Here is an 8,008-nt window from a genome sequence, read left to right as displayed (position 1 = left end):
GGGGGGGAGTATTATCAGGTTAATGACATTTATAATAAAAATGAGTTTTTATAATGATAATAAATTTAACTGGTTGCAGTGGAAATTCTCTCTCATATTCTCTTTCTTCTCTCTGTTATCAGTATTTTTGTTTCATTCATGGTGCAATTATTAATGTATAATATCCTTGATACTTAAAATGAAATTTTAAGCCCTATTGGTTATTAATAATTATGTTTTAATGGATTTATTGGGCAAGTAAGTAGATGGACTAATAAACTTAATTATGAGAGAAAAGTCAAAGCAACTTAAACAATTGCTAATATATGGGAAGCTATACATAACATAAAGATCATTAGATACAATCAGAGGGACAGAAGATTACACACAGAGAAATAACAAAGACAAAAAGACATAAAAAGTTGCACATAGTTACAAGCAATATCGTAAGGAACAAAGCAAGGGGACCTGTCCTCTAAAATTTCATTTTGCAGAGATCCCTAATTGCAACTTGCTACTATATACACTGTAAAAGCAATTAGAAAATCAGAATTTTCTCCATCTTATCATTAGGATCTTTTGATCATCATTATTAATTATTATAATTCAAAAAATATTCTTCTAAACTTTAGTTATATGAATGTATTAGAATTATATTATCAGATTATTGACAACAGGAACTAGCTTGTCTGTGTTATAATGAACTTAACCATGCTCTTGAGTTAATATGGTATATATAGAGTTTATAATGCCTATTCTGTTGAATTAAGGGAGGCAGCAGCCATAGTAATAGTAATACAACCCATTAAGTACACACTGCCTTTTCAATTATATTGTAGGTTTATAATTAGGATTTGTCTTGAAAATTAAGCATTATTCATAATAATTGGCAAATGTGTAGGCAAAACGTATACTTTTAGTTATAATCGATAATGTTCTTTCATAATTGTACAGTAAATTAGTGAGAATAAAAAGTTGCTTAGCCAGCCACTTTGGCTCACACCTGTCATCCTAAACTTTTTCAAAGGAGTTGAAATCAAACGATTGTGATTTGAAGCCACCCAATGCAGGAAAGTCCAACAAAAGCCAGGGTAAAGAAGTGGCAGAGGACTAACAGTGAGCAAGGAAGCTAAGTTAGAACCAGATTCTAAATTTGAGCAACAGTACCAGAATTGATTCTTTAAACATTATCTAAATTCTGAAGAAGAAACATAATGATTGTTCATATGTACACATCACCAGAAGTCCTTTATTGGGAAATCTCATCTATGTCTTAGCTTATTTATAGACACAAAGAAGATGGTTTATTTCACCCCTCAAAAAAGCCCCCACAAGTTTTATTATTTATACTCAAAAGGTGTGGACTATATTTTTCATGGGTGTTTAAAGTAGAATTTCTGTGTCCATTTAGTGCGCTTTAAAAAACGGTTTCATGAATTAATCAATATGTCACAATTGAACTAGAACTCTGAACAAGACTTTAAGCAAAACTTGAGTTTCCATAAAAGCTTCAGTCTCAACCAGCATTACAAATAATAGGTAGATAGGTAAGATGAAAGTTCTTCAATTATTCTGGGTCCAAAGTGCTTATTTGAAAGTATGAGTGGCAGTGGCTGGCTATGGCCAGTCCTGGGCCTTTGACAGTTAAGTTGGCAGCTCAAAGGTCTGTGTCTCAGGGATCTAGCTGGGACAAAAAGCATGCTAACAGGTTATCATGCCTCTAGCATAAACCTAAGGTGAGATTTCTCTTCTCTGTCAGGCAAAGTTAGTTTTATTTTCTTTTTCATTTTGTTTATACTTCTTTCTTTTTAAAATTGGCACATATGGTGTTGCAGCTCTCACCGCTCTGACCACGACTCTGTGCTGCAGCCATGGCTTCTGGCCAGCTCATTATATTTAGTGTCTCTGACAAAACTGGCCTTGTGGAATTTGCCAGAAACCTGACGTCTGTCGGCTTGAGTATATTGGCCTCCAGAGGGAAAAAGCTCTCAGGGATGCTGGCCTTGGCAGTCAGAGATGTCTTTGAGATAACAAGATTTCCTGAAATGTTAGGGGGCTGTGTGAAAACCCTCCATCCTTCAATCCATGTTGGATTTCTGGCTCGTCATATCCCAGGAGATAATGCTGACATGTCCCAACTCGATTTCAATTTTGTAATAAGAGTTGGTGTCTGTAATCTGTATCCCTTTGTGAAGACTGTGGCTTCTCCAGAGGTGACTGTTGAGGAGGCTGTGGAGCAAATTGATCTTGGTGGAGTAGCTTTGTTGAGAGCTGAGTCAACAACCATGCTCCGGTCACAGTGGGGTGTGAGCTGGAAGACCATTCGGCAGTGTCCACAGAGATGAAAAGCTCTGACACTCACCAAGCATTCTTGGAGACAAGGCCCCAGTTAGCTTTTGAAGGCCTTCACTCACACAGCACAATCTGATGATGTAATTTGATTACTTTAGGAAACAGTATAGCAAAGGAATATATCAGATGCCCCTGAGGTAGGGAATAAACTCTCATCAGACTCCTGTCCAGTTGTACACCCTAAAGTCCAAGTATCCCATCACAGTTCTGAATGGAGCCCCAGGCATGCTCCGAATGCCTGGCAGCTGGTAAAGGAGCTCAAAGAAGTCTTAGACATTCCAGCCACAGCCTTCTTCAAGCATGACAGCCCCGCAGGCGCTGCTATTGGAATTCCACTCAGTAAAGATGAAGTCAAAGTCTGCATGGTGTACGACCTCTATGACACCATGACACCTGTGTCAACTGCACATGCAAGAGAAGAGGGGCTGATAGAATGTCTTCCTTCGGTGACTTCATTGCACTATCTGATGTTTGTGATGTCTTCGCTGCGAAAATTATCTCAAGAGAAGTTTCTGATGGAATTGTTGCCCCTGGATATGAGAAAGAAGCCTTAAAAATACTTTCTAAAATGAAAAAATGGAAACTACTGTGTTATTCAGATGGACCAGTCTTACAAACCAGACGAAAATGAAGTTCGAACTTTCTTTGGTCTTCATTTAAGTTAGAAAAGAAACAATGGTGTCATCAACAGGTCATTATTCAGCAACATCATTACCAAGAATAAAGATTTGCCAGAGTCTGTCTTCAGCGACCTCATCGTAGCTACCGTCGCTGTCAAGTATACTCAGTTTAACTCCGTGTGCTATGCCAAGAACGGGCAGGTTATTGGCATTGGAGGGGGACAGCAGTCTCGGATACACTGTACACGCCTCGCAGGAGATAAGGCAAATGTTTGGTGGCTTAGACACCATCCACAAGTACTTTCCATGAACTTTAAACTTGGGGTGAAGAGAGCAACAATCTCCAACGCCATTGATCAATACGTGACTGGTACCATAGGTGAGGGAGAAGACTTGGTGAAACAGAAGGCACTGTTTGAGGAAGTGCCTGAGTTGTTAAAAGAGGCAGAGAAGAAGGAGTGGATTGACAAACTCACTGATGTCTCTGTCAGCTCCGATGCCTTCTTCCTTTTCAGGGATAATGTAGACAGAGCTAAGAGGAGTGGTGTGGCCTACATTGCAGCTCCCTCCGGGTCTGCTGCTGACAAGGTTGTGGTTGAAGCTTGCGATGAACTGGGAATCATTTGGGCTCATATGGATCCCCGGCTCTTTCACCGCTGATTTTGCCCCCTCCTACTTCATGGTTGGTTTATGCGTAGGTGAACAATCGTGTGAAACTTTGAAAGAACCTTTTTTTTTTAAAAAATAAAATGACCTCTTTAATGGTAAAAAATATATTTATTATCTTTAAATAGTTGTACAAAGGGGTAGCTATTTAACAAAGCAGTTTATGAATACGAAGTATAAAAATTTAACGCGTTGCTCAGACTCATTGATGTCCTTCTAGAAGAATATCCAAAACACTGTTTGCTGCTTCCATGTGAGTGAGAAGTATCTGGATCCATACATGATCTCACTAATACTAGGATTAAAGACAGGACAGTTTTTCCATTAGCATTATTTGAAGTAGAACTTTTCCCTTGTTAAAAAAAAAATCTACCTTTCTAGTAGGTTATCTTTTCCTGATTCCTTGGCCAGAGAGGCAGGCTTTTCCTGGGTTATTTTGTTTATCTATTTCTTTGGGTGGTTACAGGTTTCAATTTTTCACAGGTTCTCATACTGGATGTATGGGAGGCAACATGGAGATATGTCATCACTACATTCCTCAAAGTCCATGCCAGTTGTCAAATTCATGGAGCCTTTCTCTGTGTCTGCTCCTTTTAAAAGTATGCTTAAGTTTTTGATTCATTCGAAAGAGGAATCGGGGAAAAAACGATGTGATTTTTTTTTAGCTCAGCACAAACCAAAATTCTCCAAAAGTAATTTTAATATATCCCACGGATTTTTTGTTATTGTATTTTCTTATTGGTGAAGTTATCTAACTTAGAACCATGTCTTGGTCAAAAATAAGCCAAAAGTGGGGCCAGGAGCGTGGCCTAGTAGTACAGTGCTCTCCTAGCATCCACTAAGCCATAGGTTCCATTCCTTGGTACCACATACACAGAAAAAGCCAGAAGTGGTGCTATGGCTCAAGTGGCAGAGCATTAGTCTTGAGCAAAATATGTCTAGGACAGTGCCCAGGCTCTGAGCTCAAGCCCCAGGACTGACCAAAAAAATAAAAATAAAATAAAATAAAGACAAAGGAAATTATTTCTTTGAGAAAAATAAGAGTTGAAAACTTGTTCACTTTTAGACTTGTTACTTTAATATACATTCACAATATAGTCTAAGTAATTATATATTTTATTGAATATATACACAATATAGATCAAGTATTATTTCAAAGCTAAAAATGAAATGTTAATTGATTATAAAGATAAGAAAATAAAACCATTAACCAAGGTTACTATACATCAGAAGAATGCCATGCTGAAAATACTAAGAATAGGTCATTAAACAGTTAAAATAAACTTCTAAATTGCTCCCAATCATGAGTGGCATGCATAGATAGAAACAATTTAGAAATCAATTTTTGCATATTTTATCTACTGTGCAATGGAGAATTTCTTTGTCATATGAGATAACATTGTTTTCTTCTTAATGGTCTTCCTTGGTGGTAAAATTGAGATGTTTCTGTTTATTAACATTGCAATGTAATTTTTTACACGTTTATTCCCTCCTAGAAATTCTCAAATTATAAACACTTTTTCATATTTCCCAAGTTCTCTCTTTCTATCTCACTCTTTTTCTTATTTACACATAATACTTCTCAGTAAAAGTACTATTTTCATGAAATAAAAGAATTTATTTATACATGGAAATTAAATCCTAACATTTTAATCCCATATATTGCACCAGGTAGCTGGAGATTTTCAAATCACTCTCTGTGTGTCCAAGTATTCCTAGCTGATGGCTGGTGACCGTTGAGTCAGGAGGTGAAGAAGTTACAATCTGGCAGCTGTAGGAACATTGGGTCTCACTATGAAACAGATATGCTTTGAATATAATTTGAGTTTGTCTCCCAAGGATCTCTGTATTAATAATTGATTTGATGATGTTAAGAGGTAGTAGAATCTTTAAGAGGTGGAGCCTAATGGCAACCAATAGGGTTACAGAAAGAACTTCCCACTGAAATAAATTAGTGTCATCATCATAACACTGTCATGGGTCCCTGGTTATTTCTTATTGGAAGGTGACTATGAAAGAGTAAATCTGACATCTAGATCTCTCTGACACTATCTCTCCAAGAACTCTGTACTTTTATTTATACTTAGATATACATTAATGTATTATTTTTATCATAGACACCTTCACTCTATCACTTTCAGTTTTATGTTATGCTAAGTAGTAGTTGAATCAGATTCAAAATATTCATTTATTCATTACTTAAAAAAATACATATTGAGCCAAAGTATCATGCACTACTTGAGGCACTTAAAGTTTAGAGAAGAAAATAATATACATAATTACAAGCCAGTGTAAAATTCATTTAATGCCAGGAAATAATAAAGTAGAATTTTCAGTTTCTTGTCCTCTATTGTAACATGACCCACATATGGAGATAAAATACACTATGCAATGGGTTTGTTTTATAAAGATTTTATTCACAGTGATTTAACATCATATTTCAAATGTCATGATTAACAAACAAGTATTCAAGAAGGGAATCTCTACATGCAATCACTGGTACATAGATTTTAGAACATAATTAAAATTAAGCTGAGGGTTTTATGTCATAGATACATATTTATATAATAAACCATTATGCCCATTAAGTATATATTCCATCATAGATTTATATATCTATGTAATTATGTTTATATCACCAAGATCATGTCCATAACCTTGGGTACCCATATATTGAGTCATCAGTCTTGTACTGTTTGGATCTAATATTCACATATTAAGGAGACCATGCACCTTTGTTACTTTGATCTTGACTTAGCTCACTCAACATGATTTGCTCTAGTTTCATCCACTTCCCAGCGAATACCATTATTTTATCGTGTCTGTTGGCTATGTAGAATTGCATTATATATATATATATACATTTTTTGTATCCATTCATCTGTGGTGGGGAATCTGGGTTGTTTCCTCTGTACTTCTTACACACACTCCAATCGTAAAGCCAACCACTAGAATGCCATGTGTTGGGAGCAATGTTCTAACTCTACTTGTAACCATCCTATTTAGACATTTGTGCTTCCTAACTTTAAGGAAAATAGATCTATTTTATTTTATTTTACATTATTTTTAATTACAGAGAATTGAATGTATGGTCATGTATATTTCAGGCAAGTGCTATTCCATTTGTGCTGCAGGCCCAGTAGTGCTGTTTCCATTTACTTTTTTATATAGTTTTCCCATTAATTTTTTTGAGATTTATCTTGAACTAATGATCTTCCTTTCAGATTATGGGATATGTAGATATGAATATCTTTACATGTATCTAAGCTTTATATGTATGTATACATATACACATACATGTACACATGTATATATAAGTGCATATGATGATATTGTCTATACATTTTATTAATCCTCCTTCTGTATTTGCAATGACAATGTATATAATTTATATACCATGTGCAATTTATATTGAACATACAGAATGGGCCATTATCTATCACTTAAATAAATATTATTCATAAGTATTTTATTCCACCTAGTAACAGAAAATGACTTGTATTTCTGCAGCTTCAAGCTATAAAATGCTTTGTTTGGTGTTGTAAATCAAGAAATAATAGTGAAGATCTGTTTAGTATCCTAACACTTTGTGAGAAAAGACATTCTATACAGCATAGTGAATATAAGTTTGTGCTTTAAATCAGAATCTTAAATATTAATTGTTTATTTCTTTTCTGGAATAAATCTAGAAAAAGAATTTCCACGTTTTAAAAATCTCTGCAAGGGGTCAGGAATTTGTCCTAGTAGTAGAGTACTTGCCTAGCATTCATGAAGACCTGGGTTTGATTCCTCAGTATCACATACATAGGAAAAGCTGGAAGTGGTGGTGTGGCTCAAGTGTTAGAATTCTAGACTTGAAATAGTCCAAGGAGAGTGCTTAGGCCCTGAGTTCAAGTCCCAGAACTGGCAAAAAAAAATCTTTTGTACAAGTGCCACACTTTTCACTTGGAATTGGTTTCCTTTATGCATAAATAAAAATGAATAATTTCAATATTCAACTCTAGTTTAATATTTGCATACAAATTTTTTATTGGAATCCAGAAATGAAATACCACTTAAGTCAGTTAACAATAAACACCAATGAATACAGCAGAAATGCTCATCTCATCTAACTTGAGAATAGGAAAAATGAATATTAATCTCATCTCACAAGTTTTACTTTTTTAATGACAATGCATTTACAGTAAAATCGCATCTTTTGTCCTAGCCTTCTACAGACTCCTGAGCTATACCTCATGTGAGGCCTCTGTGGAGTGGTGGGGTCAAGGGCTGCTGTTTTTGCTTTCACATACCTCAGATAGGATCTTGCTAATACTTAAGACCTATCTCTCAAACTTTAGTCTTATCTCTCTAATGAATGCTTGTTCGCCAACAGGGCTAAGTGCCTAGGG

At 35.6% G+C, this 8,008-nt stretch overlaps 1 pseudogene; it reads left to right on the top strand.

The window, feature by feature from the left end:
- The first annotated feature begins 1,850 nt into the window (after positions 1–1,850).
- LOC150058904 (bifunctional purine biosynthesis protein ATIC pseudogene) lies at positions 1,851–3,611 on the top strand (annotated as a pseudogene).
- The last annotated feature ends 4,397 nt before the right edge of the window (positions 3,612–8,008 follow it).

This window comes from Megascapheus bottae, chromosome 9 (assembly GCF_031878675.1).
Source record: "Megascapheus bottae isolate mThoBot1 chromosome 9, mThoBot2.hap1, whole genome shotgun sequence".
NCBI lineage: Eukaryota > Metazoa > Chordata > Mammalia > Rodentia > Geomyidae > Megascapheus > Megascapheus bottae.
Note: the sequence above shows the minus strand (reverse complement) of the source record. Positions and strands in the feature narration are given on the sequence as shown.